Raw genomic sequence first — 24,111 nt, forward strand, 5'->3', positions numbered from 1 at the left:
ACTGAATCCTGCCTAGGGTTGCCAAGTCCCTCTTCACAACCGGCGGGAGGTTTTTGGGGCGGAGCCTGAGAAAGGCGGGGTTTGGGGAGGGGCTTCAATGCCATAGAGTCCAATTGCCAAAAGGTGGCCATTTTCTCCAGGTGAACTGATCTCTATCGGCTGGAGATTAGTTGACATAGCAGGACATCTCCTGCTATTACCTGGAGATTGGCAGCCCTTCCCCCAAGACACACTGAGACACACTGGGCTATGCAAGAGAAAATGAATACAAATCAAGACATTTGAATTTAGATTTGTAGATAGGCCAAATTCTCCACAATCTACAGTGTCCAAACACAAAAGCACCTGAAAGACTGGATTAATTGCATGCCCTCCACCCTCTAAGCAGTGCCACTCAGTCTGGCTCTGTTTGACTTCTAAGTCACCATCTAGAATTATTTTCCAGTTTTGAAACTATAAAGATTATTTTGTTTTTCTGCTGCTTTCAACCTTACAAACAGAGCTGGGGAAGGGATTAATGAGCACTGCCCTTTTGTATTTTTATATAAACTCCGTTTCTGTTACATTACTGTTGTTTTTGGAATAATCTGGTGTCCCAAGACCGACCCCAGTGGGGTCAGTTTGGACCCTCCATAGGCCGCAAAATCGCTCTCCGAAAGCCCCACCAACGGAGCCCAAGTGCCACAGTAGAGACAGAGTAAGGTTGGGGCAACAACCCCCTTAATCGCCCGACTTGTCTTTCGCCCAGGCAGAACGACGGAGGAACGGCCGCCCTACAGCCCGACAAGACCCACAGACCTCCCCGCAACGGGCGCCTGTGTCAGGGAAGGAAGAGTTGGGCTGGCTCCCCAGCGCGGTGGCCGGATGAGCTGAGGAGAACGGGGATGCGGGCGCGGTGCCGCGAACGCCGGAGGAGCGCCTGCCGAACAGCTGAGAGTCGGGATGGCCAGCCCAGGACAGGGTGCAAGCGCACAGCACACAAGGGGCAGGGAACAGCCGGGAAGGGGCAGGGGGCGTGGTCAGCCCTAATATGGGCTCAGGGGAGGGGCTCCAGGGGGAGGGGACCTAGAGCCAGGCCTATAAAAAGGCCATAAGAGCTGAGGCCGAGGAGGAGGGTGGTCACACGTCTCTAAGCGGTGGCAGCCGAGAGAGAGAAAGGCAGCAGAGCAGAGATCCTGGCTGTGTCTGGGGGAGAGAGTGACTCAGACTCTCCCTCAGAATGGTCTGAGGCTGAGGAGGCTCCTTTGGCTCAGACCCCGAGAATCCCCAGAAAGCAAGAAAGGGCAACCCCCGAGGCGGAGCTCCATCTGGAAACACACAAGAAGGCATGAGAAAGTTACTTACTTTCAAACACCTGTTAAACCTAAAAAGCTGAAAACCCAAAGAGCTGCCGGTCCTCATGGAGCTCATGCGGAAGGGCTGTGGCTCAGTGGTAGAGCCTCTGCTTGGCATGCAGAAAATCCCAGGTTCAATCCCCGGCATCTCCAGTTAAAGGGACCAGTGAAGTAGGTCATGTGAAAGACCCCTGTCTGAGACCCTGGAGAGCCGCTCCCGGTCTGAGTAGACAATACTCGCTTTGATGGACCAAGGGTCTGATTCGGTATAAGGCAGCTTCATGTGCTCATAAGGAGCAGGTCCTGGCAACTGGAAATAAATAAATAAATAAATAATAAACATTATTGCCTTTTGTCAGAAGCTACTAAAGTTTCACTTTAGGCAAAACCATTCACAGTAAAACAAGAAATTAGGATTGTTATATCCCTAGGGTTGCCAACCTCCAGGTACTAGCTGGAGATTTCCTGCTATTACAACTGATTTCCAGCCGATATAAATCAGTTCACCAGGAGAAAATGGCCATTTTAGCAATTGGACTCTATGGTGTTGAAGTCCCTTCCCTCCCCAAACTCTGCCCTCCTCAGGCTCCGCCCAAAAAACCCTCCCGCCATTGGCAAAGAGGAAGCTGGCAACTCTATATATCTCCAATTCTGGTGGTGGATCTGCCACTTTGAGCCCCTGACCCCCGCCACCACTTGGTAGGCCAGTAGTGGGAAATAGGACCATCGCTATCACACCATAAAACTATAGAGTTTCCTCTGAATCCTAGAACAGTGTGACATCACTTCTGGGTTTGCCTCAGAAATGATGCCATGCTGTCAGTGTGATTGCACACCCCCAAGTATCTTACTGACTGGCAACCCTACAAGAAACTCATGGTAATAATTCCTTTTATTGATGTCCAATGTCATACTATGAGGTAGAGGTGAATCAGCATCCTATATGAACTAGGACCTACAAGGGAGTTCTCCTCAAATTGCAACTAATCTCCGGAATACAGAGATCAATACCCCTGAAGAAAATGGCAGCTTCAGAGCGTATAGCATCACATCCCTGCTGAGCTCCCTCCCCAAACTCTCCCCTCCCAGTAGGGCTGACTTCAGCATACCCTGTGGTAGGACTGATGCCAAGGCCTAAGACTTCTGGGAGGGCACACAACCACAGAGGGCACACAACTGCCTACATTCCTCCCCTGCCACTAGGGTTGCTAAACCACCAGATACTAGCTGGAGATCTCCTGCTATTGCAACTGATCTCCAGCCAATAGAGATCAGTTCACCTGAAGAAAATGGCTGCTTTGGCAATTGGACTCTATGGCATTGAAGTCCCTCCCCCCTCTTCATGCTATGCCCCAAAAACCTCCTGCTGGTTGCAAAGAGGGACCTGGCAAACTTACCTGCCACCCACCTGTACACCGTTCTCCCCCTCCCCTCATGAGCATTCTTCCATGTCTCCTGGCTGTGCTCTTGGCTGAACATGATATGCTACCAGGAAAGGTGGTGGCATACATAATGGTGGCATACACGATGGTGGCAGTACTTTTGGTGGCCTCAAGGGCATTCCTACCAGCAATTACCACTCTGTGCTGTGGTGGTGGCATAGGTGGCTGTGAGCAGAGGTGGTGGGTGAGCTTGCAAGCAGGCAGAGGAGCACTGGCTGGTGAGCAGGAAGGTGACTGGGCAGGAAGGGAAGCATAAGAAAAGGGCCTGCTGGTGGTTGAGAAACTCCTGGAAATTTGGAGGTGGAGTCTGGGGAGGCCAGGGTTTGGGGAGAGGAGGGATCTCAGCAAGTATACTGCCATAGTCTGTCCTCTAAAGCAGCCATTTTCTCAAGAGGAATCTATGTAGTCTGGAGATCAATTGTAATTCTGGGAGATGTCAAGGTCCCACCTGGAGATTGGCAACCCTAGGTGGTGAGCAGAGGAGTGGAGAGATAGGGTTCCAGGTAGGGAAATTTCTGGAGATATGGGTCCAGAGCCTGGGGAGAGTGGGGCTTGGGTTGGGGACAAACCTCAGTGGGATATAAGGCCATAGAGCAGTGATGGCGAACCTTTTAGAGACCGAGTGCCCAAACTGCAACCCAAAACCCACTTATTTATCGCCAAGTGGCAATACGGCAATTTAACCTGAATACTGAGGTTTTAGTTTAGAAAAAATAACTCATACATTCACATATTTTGCGTTAAAAGAAAAACACAATAACAGAGCTTTCAATGATACAAACAACTTTTTATTGAAAGGTAAAAGTTTGCATTTGGCATGCATCTCTCCAGGACTCGTCCTCTGCTCAGCCACCGGACATTATTGTACATAAGTAAACAATTATACTGTGCCTGAACCTCCTCAAGAAGTGTTTGAAACTGTTGACAATTCAGAGCACGAGCCATGATGTAATTCACCATTTTTGTGACATCTTTGAGGACATCGTCAATTTTTTTGAACAATTAATGTGGTTTTTGCTGTTGTGTGCATGCTGATAATTTGTCTACCCTTGGCTCATACTTTGTAAGTTTGAGAGCAACACATGCAGCACTCAGGTCATCTGTTAGCCTGTTTCTGGTGTCAGATTTGATATAATTCAAAGCTGAAAACAGCTGCTTACAAGCATAAGATGATCCAAACAAAGTGAGGAAAGCAATCCCAAGTGCTTTCATTGACTTAAAATTATTTGGCAGAGAATTCCACACTTTAAGGATTTCATTTTCAGAACTAACTGTGCTGTCCTTTGGCATCCCTTCTATCTTCTCAAGTGTTTCACGCAGGTCATAGAATTTATTTTTCCAGATAGAGCTTTCTTGAAATTCTATTCGCTCCATTTCCAAATTTTCTAAATCTAACCAGTGTAGGCAGGAAAGATCAAGTTCTTCAAGTTTGGCTTTATCTGGAGAAGTAAGAAAACACAGGGTTGTCTTCATCTTATGGAACTGTAAAAATTTGTTACTAAAATTCACCTTTGCAGCTGCTACAATGCTAGAAAATTCCTTGTAGATTTTCTGATGGCTTGTAGGATTGTCTGCAAATGTTGTAGAATTTTCTAAATGCTTTTTTAGATGAGCCCCAGACAAAGATGGGCGGAGCCCCAACAAACAGCTGAGCTGCCCTGCAGCTCAGCTGAGAGGGGGTGTGTGGCAAGGTGCTCAGCCACAGCCTCCGCTGTCCAAACTGAAGATGGGCTTGCCACGGGTGCAAGGAGAGGGAGGGCGCCAGCGCAGGCTTGAGGAGGAGCACTGTCCTCAGCGCCCTCACCATGGCAACAAGGCACAGCCCTAGGCAGACGCGACGGCTCCACGTGTGCCCACAGAGAGGGCACGACGTGCTGGCTGCGGCATGCATGCCATAGGTTCGCCAACACGGCCATAGAGTCCACCCTCCAAATCAGCCATTCCCTGCAGGGGAACTGATTTCTGTTGTCTGGAGATCAGCTAGGAGATCACCAGACCCCACCTGATGTTGGCAACCCTAGGAAGAAACCTTTCTAAACAGAGCCTCCCAAAACCTAGAACCGGCACACCTCCACCCCCAAATCTCCAGTAATTTTCCATTCTGGAGTTGGCAACCATAACAGGGGGAAGCATCATCATTTCTCTTAGTTGGAATGGAAAGTTGCCTTTCCCCCGTGAAATCCACTCCTAACATTTGGACATGGTAAATTGGCATCTTTTCCCTCCTGCTACGTTATTCCATGCTCCTTTTTAAGCACACAGCCTTACTCTCTCCTTTCGACAGCTGTAGGAAGATAAAATTAGGGTTATAAACTTCACAGCCCCTCCTGAGCCTCCCTCCCTCCACACACGCACACAAACACCATCCCACAACTATGACACCTTCTCCTCCAATAATTACTTAATTATGGGCCAATTATTGAAATTACACAAGCGGGAGCCTTGTGGCAGATCTGCTAGCAGCTCTGAGATGGTTGTGTAGGACTCCCTTTTAAAGCAAACAGTCTCCTCTTCTGCCTTTACAACACCCACTCAATTCCTCTTGGTCCTCCTCCTCTTCTCTGCTCTCTTCTCTGCTTCCGTAAGGGAAAAATGAGATAGAAGTCTTTTCATGCATCCATCAGTATGGACACCTGACGAAACTCGTGCTGCTCCCACAGGACAAGAAATTTTACATCCAGCTACATATTTCCACCAAATCCAACGAGAGTGTTATAATTGCATAATGGGATGTGTCCCAATGTCAAAAGCTCTCTGCATATATAAAATGAGCATGCTAGAATTCTTCTCCCTGATATGTCAGCTTTTCAGGAGGGCTGAAGCAAGGTGCTGGAAAGAGCTTCATCCACAAAGTGGTGTACAAAGAAAGGTCGGTTATGCATGGATACTTTCACTCACATTCGCCCTGTTCTGTCTCAATTGTTCCTTGGAGTTATGCATGAGTTTCCCGTCCATTAGAGATGACCTCGCTGACAGCCCTCAAAAATCATGGGACTTCCCGTCCCTCTATTAACCTGATTCTTCCACTTCCCCTGAGCTCAGCCCTCTTGAAATCCCCATGCATATGGCAAACCGTGGGACAAGGAAGCTTGGGGGAGGGACGTTTCTCTCACAGAAAGAACTACAGCCAATTACAAAGTGTGTCAAGAGATGGGGATTCAAATGCTTCCTGCTTCCTGGGTGTTCTTTCTGAGTAGAAGAGAGGCATTTAGAAACGAGGCTTGGGTTTCTCTCTCCCCTCCCCATTCCTTTTAGGGAGCTCTTTTTTGTGTTTGTTTTTAAAAATGCTTTTTGACCCAGCACTTGGATTTCGGGGGGGAGGGCTTCTAAGCACTACAGCCAGTTACAAAGCAGCATTTCAAGGGGCAGGAACTCACAAGCTTCTTGTTTTGAGCTTGGAGACTGCTGATGCATAGCTTCGCCAGAAGAAAGTGTGGGTCCAGCGAGCAACTGACCTCAGGTAAAACTCCCATGCATAAGCGACCAAAGTCTTTCTTGATGCATGCATAAAATAGCAGGGGGCATCTGCATCACAACAAAAGCTGCTAACTATAGTCATCACAGTTCAGTCTGTGTGATATTGCAGTTAGAGCACTGGGGAAGGATCAGGGACACCTAACCTGGGTTCAAATGCTTGTTCAGCCAAGTTCACTGGGTGACCTAGGACCAGTCACTATTCCCCACTCCAATATTCCTTGTGTGGTTATTTGGAAGAGGAAATAATGGGATAACCTCGATGCATGTTGTTCTGAGCTCCTTGGAAGAAGAGTTGGACACAAATGCAATTAATGAACACAAAACAGAAGGTGTTGAACCCAAAAAGATGGGATAATGTATTCTTCCATAAGGTGACCTAATGACTACTTGTCCAATTATGTCCAGGCAAGAGCCTGTGTATACTTTCTTTAAAAGTTGACAGCATTAGTTTCATTCAACTCTGAAACCTCTTGTCACAGCCAAAGAGATGTGAGATCCTTCATCGAAATCTCATTATAATGACTGCCCTGAAACATATCCTCCTGTAATACACTGCACAAGCTAATTACATGCTATATGGGAAACATGGCAATGTTCTTAAGTTGTCATTCTTTCAGTTCCATCAAAGGCAGTGTCACTTTTGCAAGGGAGATGGCCAACCCCAGGAACGCAACACAAAGACTAGAAATATATCGACAGAGAGCAAAAAAGAACTGAAAGAAGGTAGTAAGGCTCCCAGCACTAGTCCTTGTAATAACATGTCTTGCTAGAATCATTGGGCACAGAATTACATTGATTATTAGCTCTTCCTCAGTGGCAAAAAACTATCAAGCATGTGTTTGACATCCAGGGACAGACTGGGCTATTAACATGGCCAAGAAGCAAGCCATGGCCCAGCGGCCCTTGGAGTGGCTGCTGAGCTGGGATCTGGCCAGCAGCGACAGGCATAAAGTTGCCCACAACCTCCTTCCATGCTGCAAGGTGGTGTAGGAGGAGATGATGGGCGAGCTGACACCCATCATCCTCACTACAGGCCAGACCAAAATCAAGTGGCCCTGAAATATGATGGCTTATGTATATTTTAGTCTAATTTAGGTTTTTAATACTTTTGGAAATAAAGTATAAATTTTAACATGTTTTTAAAAAATATTTATTAATATAAATTAGCATATTCATTTTATGGTACATAGATACATGTAGCTGATGAAGCCAAGTGCGAAACGTGCTTTTGATCTAGACGACACGTCCTGATACTTCCTCGTTGTGGCTTCGCCATCGCTGTTTACCGTCCAGCTTGTCATATACAGAGAAGAAATAACAACATATTGTGGACAATATATATTGACTTACCTGTCTTACAGGATGCTTATATCTTTCAATTGAATTTCCATCTGTGCTGGATTCTTTTGATAATTTGTAACTTATTGTACCCTATTGCATTCATGTACATATATTCACTTTTTTGCACCTTTTTCACTTTATAAAAATCCTTACTTTATTATTATAGTTGTAAGTGCTGTTGTGGATCTTTTCCATTACCATTGCAGCACTGAGCCTTGTTTGTCTCCAAGTACCTGGAGGTTGGCAACCCCTAAGCATCCCACTGGGGAACGTCACCAGTAAGTTAAATGGTAAATCTGCCCCTATACCAGGAAGAAACAATACAGTTCAGCCCACACTAGGATGAATACACCAAAATGTGAATTATGATTTAGAAATGCACTATAGGTTGAAAAGCATTTTTTTTTAGTAGTTCAAGAGTTGCGTTAGGGATTTTAAAAAAACTCTTCCTCCACCAAATGTATTGAATTCCCCAACTGTGTCCCAGCCACCAATTACCACGAATCTGTGTGACTGCCAAAGACCAATTCTAGAGAGCAACCTGAGAGGATTAGGGTTGCTAGGTACCTTACCTCCTCCGGTAGGAGGCTCTTCTTGTTAAGTGCATGTGCGCGCGCCAACGTGCGCACGCCACTTTTGGTTTAGAACCGGAAGCACTGCATCACAAAGGGCCTTTACCTCTTAGTCTGAGTGGTAAACCGGAAGTGACGCGCATGGTATGCACGCGTGTGTGCACGTCTGCCCACTGACCCTCAGGTGGTCGGCGGCCAGAGGGGGAAATTGCCAGGGGGTTGCCTACCACCAGCGGGCACCTGGCAACCCTAGAGAGGATTCATCTTCCCACTGCTCAGCAATGCTCAATAGATGCTTGCTGGACCAACCAGCCTCCACCTGCAGTGTGTTAACTGAATCTTTTGCAAGGCAGATCCAGGAGTTTGTTGCTTAAAGTTGACATGTGCCTGCGAAGCCTCTTAAAGTGTGATTTCCGATTCCCCCGGCTGTTTCTGCGGTATAATCGGTGACATTTAACATAAATAGTTTTCTATTCCCCGCTGACCTTTAATGGCTTTTATCGTCAGCTGCGGTTTTTGGCAAGCGTACAAGAATGGCTGTCTGTTTGGTTCTGTATATTCTGTTCTGAATTCTCGACGCTACCATTGGCTTGCACAGCACAAGCAAGTCCCAGGGAGATGCTGGTGTTGACAGGAGACTGCCACGCGAGTTCAGAAATATCATTATATGTTTCAATTAGAATTAGCAAGGAAGCCAGTTATTAAGTGGCTAGTTATTATGGTAATGGATATACTCCACATTAACTGGGAAGACTTTGGCTAATGTCCAGTTTTTTATCCTTAATTCCTCCCCTGAGTTTTGTTCTGTGAGCAGCATGAATGATGCAAAAGTTACAGCACATTCCTGAAATACGCTGGCGGCACTTACCATAGTCCTTAGGAGGCCGACGAAGGCCTCCGCTGGCACTGGGACCCACAGCTCCAGCTCCCGGAAGGTGCACACCGGTGTTAGTGGCCCCAGCGCCGGAGTGCAGGCATGGTCCCCGGTCCCCTGACGACGCCACGGCAGCGCTGGGCCCAGCCACCACCGCAGCCTCCCACCAGCCTCTGGCCACCGACACAGACCGCGGCAGCGCCCCGGGAAGTGTTCCTGGGGTGTTCTGGCCCGGCCGGGGGGGGGGGGGGAAGCCGATGTTAGTTGGCCTCCTGAGCCATTTTTGCTCAGGAATGCCCTCTTTTTTGTTGAGATATGCCATCTTTTTGCTGGTGTATCTCCCGTGCAACTCTATGAGGGTTACACGGGTTTTTGGCACCAGGCGGAGGTTTCAGCAGTGCCGAAACCTCCTTAGGAGGCAACGCCGCTGAGTTGTCTCCTAAGCCTGGTGCAGGCATTCCTTTCAGGAATGCGCTGTTACAAGCCTGAACTACTGTGAAGATATTCCAGTGTCAACATTTTTCTCCAAAAGAACTCTTGGTTCAGCACCTGTCAGTGCCGATTTGAGGCCATCTGAAATGCTTAGTGTTTAGGGTTGCCAGGTTTTGGGATGGAGCCTCAAGAGGGTGGGGTTTGGGGAGGGGAGGGACTTCAGTTCCATAGAGTCCAATTGCCAAAACAGCTATTTTCTCCAGGTAAACAAATCTCCAGCCGATAGAGATCCATTTACCTGGAGAAAATGGCTGCTTTGGCAATTGGACTCTATGGCATTGAAGTCCCTCCCCTCCCCTCCCCAAACCCCACCTTCCTCAGACTCCTCAGGCTCAGTTGTAATAGCAGGAGATCTCCAGCTAGTACCTGGAGGTTGGCAACTCTATTAGTGTTGCCAGTTCTAGGTTGGGAAATTCCTGGAGATTTCAAGAGTAGAGGCTGGGGAAGGCAGGGTTTGAGGAGAGGAAGGACCTCAACAGGGCAACATGCCATGGGATCCACCTTCCAAAGCAGCCATTTTCTGGGGAACTGGCAATCAGTTCTGGGGAACTGATCTCTGACATCGGGAGATCAGTTGTAATTCCAGGAGATCGCCAGGCTCCACATAGAGATTTGGAGAGAATGAAGGCTCAGTGCTGTATAGATGATGGAAAAGATCCAAACAGCACTACAAAGTAATATCAACACAAGATAAATTTATAAAGGTGCAGGTAAGCGCAAGGAGTGAACATATGTACAGAAATTAAGGGAAACACAATCAGGATTTTTTTTGCAATTAGCATAAATAGTCCAGCAAGATATGCAAAATGACAAAAGAAATTGTCCAATGGATCACATAAAAACAATATAGCTGTCCATGAAAGACTTTCCTTTACTTCTCGGTAGCTGGACACAAAATGTCAAGAATGAGGACCACAGCGAGGAGGTGCCAGAAGAGGTGCCCGGACGTGTCGTCTAGATCATGCACACGTTTCGCACATGGCTTCATCAGCTACACATATCTGCATAACATGATCAAAAAAATATACTATGCTAATACAAAGATATCATGTCAATAAATAATTGTTTAAAAATATTAAGAGTTGAACCTTTATTTCACATTATATCAAAAATATTAATATTAATATTAAGAAACTATGCAACAACCATCATAAATATATATTAAAAAGCTTACCAGAAAAGTTTATAACAATCATATCAATTTCAAAGAGGGACCGAGAGGATTTCTGTATAGGTCTCCAAAGCATATAATGAAACTGACAAGATGAGAGTTCAAATAGAAAGCAATGCAAGGAAATGAACAGCAGCTGGTGGAGCAGTGAAGAAAAATGCTTAAAGGAGAAAACTCCTTATAAAAAACAAGAGTAATCCAATTCATTATTTAAACCATTGGGGGACAAAGATCCCATGAGAAATATAAGTTTAGTTTCCATTTGATGTAGTATTTTTTGTATATTTTGGGAATCATAGGGACGACCTTGATACTGCCACAAGACGCAGAAAGACATGTCATTATCTCTGTGTCCTTTATCAATAAAGTGCGGAGTGAGCGGAGCCTCAAGATTTCCAGAGCGGATCCTGGACCGATGCTCTGAAATTCTTGTCCTAATAGGTCTAATTGTGCTGCCAATATAGGAAAATCCACATTTACATAAGATATAATAAACGACCTGTTTGGAAGAACAGTTAAAGAACTGTCTCAAAGTAAACCTGAAACCAGTAACCGGGGAGATAACCTCTTTGAGGGTAAGACATAAATTACAAACTGAACAGGAGCCACATGGATAATGTCCCAAAGCGGGTGGTAAAAAATGGGACGTTGGAGAAGGCTCCTGCAAAGGAGTGTCTGTGTGCACTAATTGGTCTCGAATGGTCCGAGGACGGCGAAGTCCACACAAAGGCGGGGTTTGGCAGCCTGGTATGCATTGTATAAGGTGCCAATGTTTTTTAACTATTTTATTGATCATATTAGACTTGGAGCTGAATTGTAAGGACCAGGTGACCCCAGATCGGGAGTTGCGAGGTTGCTGGGAAGTAAATAATGCTCCTCTGTCTAAAGAATCGGCTCTTGCCTTGGCTGAATGTAAAACGTGGTCCGGATAACCCTTGTTCCGCAAGGCATTTTGCAGCTCGCGGGCAGATAGAGATTGGCAACCCTAGAACTGCTGTGTCTACACATCGAAGAAATAGGAAATCAGCACACCGCTCACACACTTTAAACAAAAAGTTTTTTTGCTGTACAATGACAGTTACTATGATTTCAAATACAAATACAAAAGTACATTGGTCACACAATCCGCGACCTATGTCAATCATAAACCATGCATGAAAAATAAGACTGAGGAAAGGTCCCGAAGAGTTCTCAACCCCAAAACAAAACAGCAGAACTTCAGCCTGGCTGCGTGCGCAGCTGAAAGCCGCGCTGTCGAACGGCAAGAAGCCTGTAGGCGTGGACAGCAAGAGAGGCAAAAAGCCTGTGGATGTAGTCAGGACGGCAAGAGAGAGGCGTCAAACACAGTGCATATGAATGGTGCCTAGTGCCAACTCCTGGCAGGAAAGGAGCCAGGAGACTCAGTTTGTGTCGGGAGCCCTGGAAACCGGGAGACCCGGTGATCTCGGAGGTGGAATCGCCTTTTCCGGAATAATCTTATGCGTTTTCACTAAAAAGTTTAGCTTCATCAGCCAAGTAACGAACGTGAGTTGAGAGGAAACAATCTTCCTTTAATGTATTGGTTTCGTGGGCAAAATGAAAAATATGTTGGGAGGAAACAGTCTTCCTTCACTGCTTTCACAGCCTATACAAAAAAAAAAGCCATTATAAGCTCTGTTCTATGAGCTCAAAATCTTTTTTGCTTTTAAGCTATTAATAATATTTACTGTTTTAAACCATAGTGAACTATTTTTGATGGTTTTAAACAATTTTTAACAGTTTTATAACTATTTTTTCTAGCTGGTTATCATGAATAGTCCTTGCAAAATATAGTGACACTCTAGTAAGAAATACAATTTTCAAACACCATTAAAAATGCAATTTACAAACAAAGTATATACATACCACCAACACTTTGTTAGGATACAATCATCCTTACACAGCTCTATCATGAGTGACTCAGTGCACTCTCTCCTATTCAGTTATAGGTTACAGGTGCAATGAATACAAATTGCTAGTGTCAATGCTTAACATCTTTTGCCCCAGGAACGCCCCTTCCTGCAGCAGCGTAGCTGCGACACCTTTTTTGGTGTCATTGGCCCATTGAAGTCTACGGGGGCATTTTCTTATTTTTTTATTTTTTACTGAAGTTAAATGTCTTTTCGGCAACTGGGAACCCTCTAAGGAGGCGACATGACAGCGGCACTCCCAGCCACCATCATAACCCCCCCTTAGGAATGGGCTGTATGCCCTCCACTGGTATATCCCAAAGATATACCAGTGTATCTGGGAATTGGCCAGTAACAAGTTGCCCTGACACTGCCCCATCATTGGCCTAGTGTAGCCAGGGCCAGTTGTAGGATAAATAGCAGAGTGCCTTTGCTGCTGCCACTCCCCCTGCCCCCAGCACGCTTTGCAATATTTCCAAGTTCTGCAGCTTTTGCAAGACTGCAAAACTTAGCAGTGTAACAAGTCCTACAGAGCTTTTCAGATTTTCCCAGCAATGTCTGTGAAAAAGACTCAGAATGAGTAACCTGCCCTGTGCTGCATTTCTTTCAGTGCTCTCTTCCTGCTTCAGTTCTAGGATCCCAATGAAGCCTCCCAGGCTGTAGCTTCTTCATTCTTCTTTCCTCTACCCAGGTCTCCTCCTCCATCTCTCTCTCTCTCTCTATTTCTACCAGCGTCACTCTTAAGTAGGGCTGCTGCCGGGTCTCTTCACTCCACTGGAGGGAGCCTTGTGCACCCTGCACAATGCGCACACCTCTCCCACTCAAGGCGCCAAAGCCACTTCCAGGTAAACCTGGACACGGACGCTCTAGCAATCTCCACCGAAACTCCATGATTTTTATAGAGTTTCGCCAGAGGTTGCTAGAGTGTTGAAGATGTTGGCGTCGTGCGAGTGTTGCACGTGCACACATCACACGCCTCCCCCTCTTTTGCCTGCCGTCCCTTAGCTGGTCAGCGGGCAGCCCAGTGGATTGGCAGGCTTTTGCCCATCCCCACCGGGCAATTGGTAAGCCTACTCTTAAGTAAGGTCGCCAACCCTTCAGAATGGGTCTGAACTCCTGGAAAATTAAACATTGTTACAGTACAGGAATTTTCAACTTTATACTAAGTGGGGGGAAATGTAGGAATAGCTTCAGTCAGAATTAGCACCCCTACTTCCCAATGGAAGAGCACTTCCTTTTCCAGGGCAGGCTAAGGAAGGACGGCCTGTTTGGTAATGTAGGTATTATATTATTATTATTAGCTACATCGAGGACATTCTTGAAGCTCTCTCAGTTTAAGAGGTAGATTTTGTAAATTTTCTTCTTTTACGACATTTTCTTTTCTGAGGCCCTGAACTTCTCGTTCCACTCTTTTCCAGTTTTATTTTAGAACTCCAGTTCCAGCTCCACTGTGTAAGTAAGTTACACAATCTGTTTGGTTGCTTAAATGCCCATGAAATTTTACTGCTTTTCTTTTGATCTCGGAAAATAACCGTCGCTCCAATACATAGAACCGAAGTAACCGCATGTGAAGTAACCCCTGCTGTATTTGTGAAAATGCCTTCTAGAAATCTATCTGGATCTCAGAACAGAAAACGTAAAGTGTGGCTACAGACCCAGCTGCAGAAAAATGCAGGTAGCATACAGAAGTTCCTTCAGCCAGCTAAAGCAGCGGGTTCTTCATGCAGTGGCAATGTGAATGTGGGAGTGCTCAACGACGACAGTGGAAAAGATCCAGTTTCCATGAATTTAGAATATGGTGAGAGCTTAGCCTCTGATCAAAGACTGACAGCACATTCCTGAGCTGTAAGGAGACCAGGAAGAGACCAGGAGACCAGGAAGGCGCTGCGCCGGCGTTAGGGCCCCCCACGCCGGCGTCCGGGCTACTTACACCAGCATTAGTGGCCCAAACGCTGGCAAGAAGGCCTGAATGCCAGTCTCCGGGGGCTGCCACAGCAGCGCCACCCTGGGATGCCGACGGAGCCTTCTGCCGGCGTCCCACCGGCGTAAAGGCCCGTCCCGGAGTCCCGGGAGGCATTCCGCTGTCTTGGAAGGCGTCCCTGGGGCAGGGCAGCTTCCTGTCCCCTTTCGCCCTGGGAATGGCAGTGCTGAGAATAGTCAGGCTGCGCCTGCTTTTTAGCAGGCACAGCCTCGTTTTTCTCTATGGGGCGAAAAGCCCCGCTTAAACTTTTAAAAGCCTCTAAAAGGCTTTTTCCCAGTGTTTGGCACCAGGGAAATGGGTTAGGAGGTGCCTCTGCTGCGCTTCCTCCCTGCCGTTCCCCCACACCGAATCCTCAGGAATGCCCTGTAAGTTTAATAGTACTACGTGAGTTTTCATGGACTTGAGTCACTTGAGCTTTTTATAAAAGCTTGGTGTTCGTTTTTGCTCACAGCTTTTAAGTGAGTGCTAGACATTTTAAATCATTGGTTTACTTTTTAAGTTGCTTGCTTATTTGGTTATTTGGTTGTAATTATTATCGTGCTTTATTTTTGCAACTTGCTGGATGTGTGCGTTCTTAAGTTTTGAATGTATGTATTTGCACAAGATGCTGCAGGATTACTAATGGAGACCTTTTTGGTCAAAATAAATTTATTTTACCAGTTTTTTTAATTCATTTGCCATATATTTAATAAATATTTCATAAGCAAAAATGAATTATGGGCAGACTATAATTACAACCTATTTTAATCTGAGAAATTTTAGAACTTGCATTATTTCCAAAGCCAATATTATTTCCAATATATTGATATTGTTTATTTATATTTTTCTGCAACTCGGGTTTTCTTTCTTTCTCAGATTGCCAGTGTTCTCAATAAATAGGGCCATCCTGATCCTCCATGATTACATTTTCCACTAATCAGCATCAGAGAGCCACTGATTCGGAATCAGAGGTCTCTCCCCTTCTTTCATTTCATGTAAAGCCAGCCAAATGCATTGCAGGGTGCAGGGAGCAACCAGATAGGCAACTTCCCATCCACATCCCAAGAAAATAGCTGTGGGGTCCATTTTAAAATAAAATTGGCGCTCAAAGACAAGGGGAGCTAAATCCTGGACCCCGCTGCACTCCTGTGGCTGAAACATTTTTCTCCTGGCCAGGCTCCAATACCAGAAAACAGTCACACTGAAAGAAAAATGCTGAAATCAGAGCAGAACAGGAAGGTGAAGATGGGCAGTCGGTTACCTGCCAGTTCCATTTTTGTTTAAAAATAGAACCCCCGACCTGATTGAGCATGCTGGGAAAGGAGAAAATGAGCTCAGCAGCTACATTGGGTGGGGGGGTAGAATCATCGAATCTTAGAATCATAGAGTTGGAAGGGACCACCAGGGTCATCAAGTCCAACCCCCTGCACAATGCAGGAAATTCACAACTACCTCCCCGCAACACCTAGTGACCAGAAGATGGCCAAGATGCCCTCCCTCTCATCATCTGCCTAAGGGTAGTGAGGTCCCTGCTGACCTGGCTCTGTGTGAGGTGGGCCCGGTGGCAGCAACTCGGCCAGCTGGCCACACTGCTGACAGTGGTTGCAACTCTCCTGGCCACCCTACAGCTTTGCTGTTGTTGTGTCAAAGGTGACGGTGACTCTCCCAGCTGCCCACTCACCCTGCAACTTTGGTGCCCCACCGCCACCTAGGGTTGCCAGGTCCGTCTTTGCTACCGGTGGGAAGGTTTGGGGGCAGAGCCTGAGGAGGGGGTGGTTTAGGGAGGGAGGGACTTCAATGCCATAGAGTCCAATTGCCAAAGTGTCCATTTTTCTCCAGGTGAACTGATCTCTATCGGCTGGAGATCAGTTGTAATAGCAGATCTTCAGCTAGTACCTGGAGGTTGACAACCCTACAGGGCAACTCTCCTGGGTGCCCTGCAGTTTTGCTGCTGCTACTGCTGCAGTGGTGGCACCAACTCTCCTGGCCACCCAGTCTGCAGCTTTACTGCCTCAGCAGTAAGTGCCTCCTGTCCAACCTCTCTTCCTGTCCTCCTTTTCCTCCTTTCACATTTTGCTTCCTGGCCTCCCAGGATCCCAGGAACTCAAAGATGCTCCCAGGCCTATTAATTTAGGCCAGCGGAGTAGGGTTGCCAGGTCCCTCTTTGCCACTGGCGGGAGGTTTTTGGGGTGGAACCTGAGGAGGGAGGGGTTTGGGGAGAAGAGGGACTTCAATGCCTTAGAGTCCAATTGCCAAAGTGGCCATTTTCCCCAGGTGAACTGATCTCTATCGGCTGGAAATCGGTTGTAATAGCAGGAGATCTCCAGCTAATACCTGGAGGTTGACAACCCTACAGAGGAGAAAGGCAGGATTGCCCAGGAGCCACATAAAGGCAAAGCAAGAAATAGTAGTATCAGCCTGTTATCTCCATCATCTCCTTGCTATTACTATTTATTTGTCCGCCTCCTATTTAGTGGGAGCAAAGCAATCAAGGCTGCAGAGTCAAGGAAGAAAAAGCAGCAAGCCCAGCACAGGCAAGGCAGGCAGGGCTGGCATCCCCTGAACAAGAGTTGCCAATTCTGGGTTGGGAAATTCCTGGAGATTTAAGGGTGAAGCCTGGTGAGGGTGGAGTTTGGTAAGAGGAGGATAATTCAGTGAAGCATAATGCCATTGCGTCCACCCTCCACAACTATCATTTCATCCAGGGGAAGTGAACTCCGTTGTCTGGAGATCAGTTGTAATTCTAGGAGACCTCCAGGGCTTACCTGCAGGTTGGCCACTCTACCTTGGACGAAGCCAAGGATGTACTTCCTTGGTGCACAAATCGCTTTTGTTTAGCCTGGTGTGTTTGTGTGGTGGGAGGGAGGGAGAGACGTGAAGAAAGTTAGTTGTAGGCCTTTAATCTTTTGACAATAGCTGCTACAAAGGAATGTGTAATTAGGACATGCTGTATCTTCCTAGGCTGCCTGGTTCCCCCCCCCAATCCACCCCCCCCTCAGTTTTTGAGGCGCACGCTGGCTTCCTTGGAGAAAGGCAGGGCTGGGCTCACCTCATGTTTCCCTGTAATTGGTTTATTTGCTTTCCTTTGTAGCTTGTCTTGTGAGTACAAGGATCGCTTTCTACTAGGTATGATGTATAATGGCTTGGCACATTTTGCATTTGTTATTGCTGGGGGGGATGCCGGGAAAAGGCGGGGTATAAATCAAATAAACACTTCAATGAGTAGTTCGGTGCCAGTGGGCAGAAGATGGCATTGACATGGGAGAAGAGCTTTTTACTCATGTTGCCTCTCATGGTGCAGGACACCCAGGTGTGATGTGGCATAATAGAGAAACAGGGATAGTCTGGTGAAAAGTGTTTTCAAGTCACAGCCAATTTATGGCAACCCCATAGGGTTTTCAAGGAAAGAGTCATTCAGAGGTGTTTTCCCATTGCCTGTGTCTGCATAACAACCCTGGACTTCATTGGTAGTCTCCCATCCAAGTACTAACCAGGACTGACCCTGCTTAGCGTCCAAGATCTGGCAAGAACTAGCCTGAGCCATCCAAGGCAGGGCAGGGATAGTCTACCAACTTTTAAATCAGTGGATCAGTCCAACACAGCTCAAATAAGGATCTAAGGCTTAATTCTATCTCTGGAGGACCCCTCATACACAATTGGAGAAATACATGGGCTGAATACACAATAAAATCGCTATGCCTGGGCTTGGTGTAATGAGTAGACCCATGATTGATCTCGCTGCTGTAGTGGTTGTATGTAAAGTGCAGTCAAGTTGCAGCCGACTTATGACAACCCAGTCAGATTTTCAAGGCAAGAGACTAACAGAGCTGGTTTGCCGTTGCCTTCCTTGGCATAGCGACCTTGGTATTCCTTGGCGGTCTCCAAACCAAGAACTAACCAGTAGACCTTACTTAGCTTCTGAGATCTGACAAGATCAGGGTAGCCTGGACCATCCAGGTCAGGGCAGATGTATAATTGATTCACTCCAAAAACCACACTACTATATTCCTGCTTTTGGAAATTTTTTACAAAAAGTGGATTTCTGGCTGAACCTTGCAGCTGCAAAAGAGGGAGGTGTGGAGAGCTTTCAGTGGCTAAGTGCCCTCAGACACCACATAGCTCTGACACTGAATGCTCTTCTGGGCATGGCCCATAACCCTCTGCTTCTTCCAAGAGGGGTTGGAAATTTCTCTTTTGAGATAGGTCTGCCTGTCATAAGCCCACTTCACCATACAGCTAACTGCAACCACAGTCAATTCAACCCACATATTAGCAGTACTACAAAAATATGGACAATGCTATTAGATGCAGGCCCTGACCTGGATGGCCCAGGCTAGCCTGATCTCGTCAGATCTCAGAAGCTAAGCAAGGTCAGCCCTGGTTAGTATTTGGATGGGAGATCACCAAAGAATACCAGGGTTGCTGTGCAGAGAAAGGCACTGGCAAACCGTCTCTGTTAGTCTCTTGCCATGAAAACCCCAAAAGGTGTCGCCATAAGTTGGCTCCGACTTGAAGGCACTTTACACATACGCATTAGATGCAGACAAATAGGGTTGTATGGCAGGAGGGAGAAAGACAGAGAGTAATACATTTCCTTTGCTCTGGCAGGAGAAAAGCAACAGACTGAGAAATCTCTGTAAGGACAAAAGTATATGTGAGATAACTGGATGCCCCAAAATATAATTTAGCCTCAAAAAAGGGGTGTGGGTAGACCTTGGTGCTAAAGAAGGGGTGGGCTTCATTCTTTCCTGATGAACACTGGTCCCCCTGGGCTGCTTTTAGCCCCAGTGGGGGGGGAAAGACCAACACTAGTATTTTGGTTGCCTTTTTCCCCTATCAAGATTAAAAGCACCCTGGAGGGAGGGGAACAGTATTGATCCAGGAATAATGCACAGGGGTTTGAATAGCAGGTATTATTTAAGGGGAGGGGGGAAGGTTTTTGGGCTTGTTATTTTAACTTTGGTTTTAGATGGGGATGTTTTGACTATTATTGTAAGCCACCTTGAACCAAGAAGAATAAATACATAAATCCTGGCCCAAAATAATGTCCCAGTTACATACAGCCGCAAAGCTAGGGTTGCTAACCTCAAGGGGATGACTGGAGATCTCCCACTATTGCAACGGATCTCCAGGCAACAGAGATCAGTTCACCTGGAGAAAATGGCTGCTTTGGAAAGTGGACTCTATGGCATTATACCCCATTGAAGTCCCTCCCCAAATCCTGCCCTCCTCCGGTTCCTCCACCAAATCTCCACGTATTTCCCAACTCAAAGCTGGCAACCCTACCCAAAGCACTTGGCATTCATTGTCACCTCAACATGCAGGAGAAAGCAGCCTGTATTCTACCTCTCTGCTCTGCAAAGCCTCAGGAGTCTTCTTTCAATTTTTCCTCCAATGGAAGAGCTATTTAAAGCTCCTTAGGATGGTGAAAGTTTCAGATTTTGCTGAGGGATATGTCAGATTTTTGCCCCAAATCATTCCTGGATGTACTTTGTGTATTGCCACAAAGTAGGAGGGCAGGCTTGTAATGAATGCCCATGGTAAAACAACAGTCAAGCTCATAAATAAATGAAGCAAAAGCAAACGAGCACTTAATGGAATAATGACACATGTGGAGAGAAACCAAAAGGAAAATGGGAGCAATTTAAGAAGCTTAATTATTTAGTGAGAGAGAAGCTTGTTCCTGTGTTTGTACATGTAAAAGTGACAGGTAAATGCAGTCACGTTGGATTACAGTGCCAGTCTCCGGAGACAATGGGCCAACTCTCTCTCTCCCCCCGCCCCTTAAGAGAGAATTTGAAACCTGTTACTGATAAAGCCACATGGCAGAGCTTAACAGGGCATCACTAGCCTGGGATTCATAAAGAGGGTTGCTTGGAATGAAGAGACGCATGCAGCATTCAGGCAGTTTGGTTGCAGACGGAAGGCAAAGAATATGTAGAACTGTCCACTGCTTGACTCAAAGACCAAATGTCCGGCACTAGGACACATTTTCCCTCATGCTTTCAGAAATCCTAAAACCGCTTCTGGCTTTTTCCTGTTTTATGGCAAAGCAGCCCACTTCAGGCAACAGAGTTGGAACCATTTCCCTGCTTTCCTACTGCCCCTCCTCAGTTCATACTTGCAACTGGTGCACTGAGACTTCTTAGAAAAGAAGCAGGCAGCCACCAGAATAGGGCTGCCAGGTCCCTCTTCACCACCGGCAGGAGGTTTTTGGGGCACAGCCTGAGTAGGGCGGAGTTTGGGGACGGGAGGGACTTCAATGCCATAGAGTCCAATTGTCAAAGCGCCCATTTTCTCCAGGGGAACTGATCTCTAGAGGCTGGAGATCAGTTGTAATAGCAGGAGATCTCCAGCTAGTACCTGGAGGTTGGAGAAAAACTAGGCACTGGTACTAAACAGACAAGCTGTGGGAAAGAATAGTACTAGGCACTATAATTTTACATGCAACATATAAAGTTTAAAGACAATGTGAAAAGTGCTAAAACATATGTCAACATATTCTTTCCCACAGTACCTGGAGGTTGGCAACCCTACACCTGAATGAGGAGCCCACAAGTGAGTTTGCTCCATGACAGTAGTACAGAGCTGCATCGACCTGGAGGGAATGCCTGATTCGCTGGATCAGGGGTGGGCTGGCCCTTTACCTTACCAGGAAATTCCTAGTAGTGAGCTATGGCCTTGGAGGGCCCCTGGAAACCAGGATCAGGCTAAGCCAAGAACACCCTGTGGTGCTGCCAGCTTGGAGCTGTGTCATGACAGTGATGACTGACAATGGATGTTTTACTGGGGGCTGCCTGGAACCATGGGTTCTCTTTTGGCCCCACTGGAAAAGGTCATAATATGTCCAGCACACACACTAGCAGCAGTGTCTCCAAGATGCAGAGGTGTGCTCCACATGTCAAGATCCTAGGCTTCCTGGGCAGTAGCTGAGATCTACTTGCTGATCTTCATAAGAAGAGGTTAGATGGCCATCTGTCAGCAATGCAAATTCTGTGACCTTAGGCAGATAATGAGAGAGAGGGCATCTTGGCCATCTTCTGGTCACTAGGTGTGGGGGGAAGGTAGTTGTGAATTTCCTGCATTGTGCAGGGGGTTGGACTTGATTACCCTGGTGGTCCCTTCCAACTCTATGATTCTATAAGAACTTGCATCTCTACAAAAAAGCACAGCCCTGCTGGCCTTCGCATTTCAGCCTCCAGCAGTTTCCACCCCCTCCTCCTGCTTCCCTGCTTCTGAACAAAGCAAACAATACATGTCCTGTTTATATGTTATAGTGAACTGATAGCCGTCCTACATGTACACGTGTATATCTGTTTGTAAAAAAGAACCAGCACACATTTATTTTACAAATGAAACCAGGGACCAATCCCCCAATAAATGTGGTGTTTAAATCACATGTTTAAATACATGCTTCAGATTAGGGTTGCCAGGTTCCTCTTCCGCACAGGCAGGAGGTTTTGGGGGCAGAGCCTGAGGAGTGTGGGGTTTAGGGAGGGGAGGGACTTGAATGCCATAGAGTCCAATTGTCAAAGCGGATATATTCTCCAGGTGAATTGATCTCTATCAGCAGGAGATCAGTTGTAATAGCAGGAGATCTCCAGCTAATACCTGGAAGTTGGCAACCCTACTTCAGATATAACCTTTACCTTAGTTGTTCACAGGATATGAGACCTCTGGACCTTGGTGGGGGGACATATCACAGTGGGAAAGTTTTTTTAAAAAGCCCTTAGCCATATACAATGTATATGCAATGATCAATACATATGGCATTGGCAAGTAATCATGCCATATACCATAAGTTTAACATTTAGACTAGCTCAATCGAGGGGACTATATAGATTTAGAAAGATCTTCAGAGGCACTTCCTGGCTGGCAAGAGCAACCAACAGCTTCTTCCAATGTCTGAATTTGTGAAGTGTTTTAGGGAGTGTTGATGCACATCAGATGGACTTTCATGTGATGGACAGACCAGAAGGAATTCATTTACACCTCTTCTGGCATGCCAGCATGGAGGCAGCTTTGCGAGCAAGGTGCAAATGGCCTTGTCAAAAGTTTCACTGTCCTTTTTAAAATTTCCACTTCTTAGCTGACAGCTCAGAGCCTAATCCTGCATGTGTCCTGGCCTGGAAGCAACAGCATTTTCAGGCTAAGTGCACAATAAGTCAATGGAAGGACTGGGTCTTCATGACACCTCACAGGATAGGGTCATTAAGAGGGAGCAAAGAATGACCCTTTCACTTCTGGTCGCAAGCTCCTCAAAGCAGATCGCCCCAGCAGTTGACTGCAGAAGGCAAATGTTCCCAGGTGTGCCTTTTAAAGCCAGATAAATTGATTTTTTTTAAAGCTGTGGCAGAGGTTTATTTATAGCAGTATCCCCAACTTGTGTGTGTGTGTGTGTGTAAATTGCCTTCAAGTTGCAGCCGACTTATGGCGACCCCCTTTTTGGGGGGTTTTCATGGCAAGAGACTAACAGAGGTGGTTTGCCAGTGCCTTCCTCTGCACAGCAACCCTGGACTTCCTTGGTGGTCTCCCATCCAAATACTAACCAGGGCTGACCCTGCTTAGCTTCTGAGATCTGAGGAGATCAGGCTAGCCTGGGCCATAAAACATGAAGTGAGTTGGATGGTTTAAGATATGCCTTTTCATTCCCCTTCCCTTTCTCTCTTAATCCACGTACACTGTTCTGAGACCACTGAACACATGAAGCTGCCTTATACTGAATCAGACCCTTGGTCCATCAAAGTCAGTATTGCCCATTCTGACTGGCAACGGCTCTCCAAGGTCTCAGGCAGAGGTCTTTCACATCACCTACTTGCCTCGTCCCTTTAACTGGAGATGCCAGGGATTGAACCTGGGGCCTTCTGCATGCAAAGCAGATGCTCTACCACTAAGCCACAGTTCCCCCACATTCCTCAGCTGTATATGTACATGGCTTCCTCCTGAGCTCTGTGTGGAAATATGACCACCAGCTCAGGGCAGAAAAAAAAATGACAAGGAGCACAAGGCTGCTGCTGAAAATGGTAGCACCGTGATAAGTTGTGCCCCCCCCCCCACACACACACACATTCAGCTTCTCCTGATGGGATCACAGAGAAATGAGTAAGGCATAGTAGGGGAAGCAATGCTAAGTATAATGAGGTAAAAATATTGTCGAAGGCTTTCACGGTCAGAGTTCATTGGTTCTCGTAGGTTATCCGGGCTGTGTAACCGTGGTCTTGGTATTTTCTTTCCTGACGTTTCGCCAGCAGCTGTGGCCGGCATCTTCAGAGGAGTAACAGAGACACTGTCCTTCAGTGTTACTCCTCTGAAGATGCCTGCCACAGCTGCTGGCGAAACGTCAGGAAAGAAAATACCAAGACCACGGTTACACAGCCTGGATAACCTACGAGAGCCAATAATGAGATAAGTTGTACTACACCTGATGGAAATGAGAATTTAACACAGGGCTACCTTTCTCAGCAGCAGGGGTGTATTTATTTACTTGCACTTACACATTCATGTATTTTATTTATATGTT

The 24,111-nt window shown here is 46.6% G+C and overlaps 1 non-coding gene across 1 annotated transcript; it reads right to left on the reverse strand.

The window, feature by feature from the left end:
- Positions 1 to 23,424: 23,424 nt before the first annotated feature.
- On the reverse strand, positions 23,425 to 23,498 carry TRNAA-UGC (transfer RNA alanine (anticodon UGC)). The gene has a single exon. It is a non-coding gene; the product is annotated as a tRNA-Ala (tRNA).
- Between the last annotated feature and the right edge of the window lie 613 nt (positions 23,499 to 24,111).

This window comes from Euleptes europaea, chromosome 1, assembly GCF_029931775.1.
Source record: "Euleptes europaea isolate rEulEur1 chromosome 1, rEulEur1.hap1, whole genome shotgun sequence".
In the NCBI taxonomy this organism is placed as follows: Eukaryota; Metazoa; Chordata; class Lepidosauria; order Squamata; family Sphaerodactylidae; genus Euleptes; species Euleptes europaea.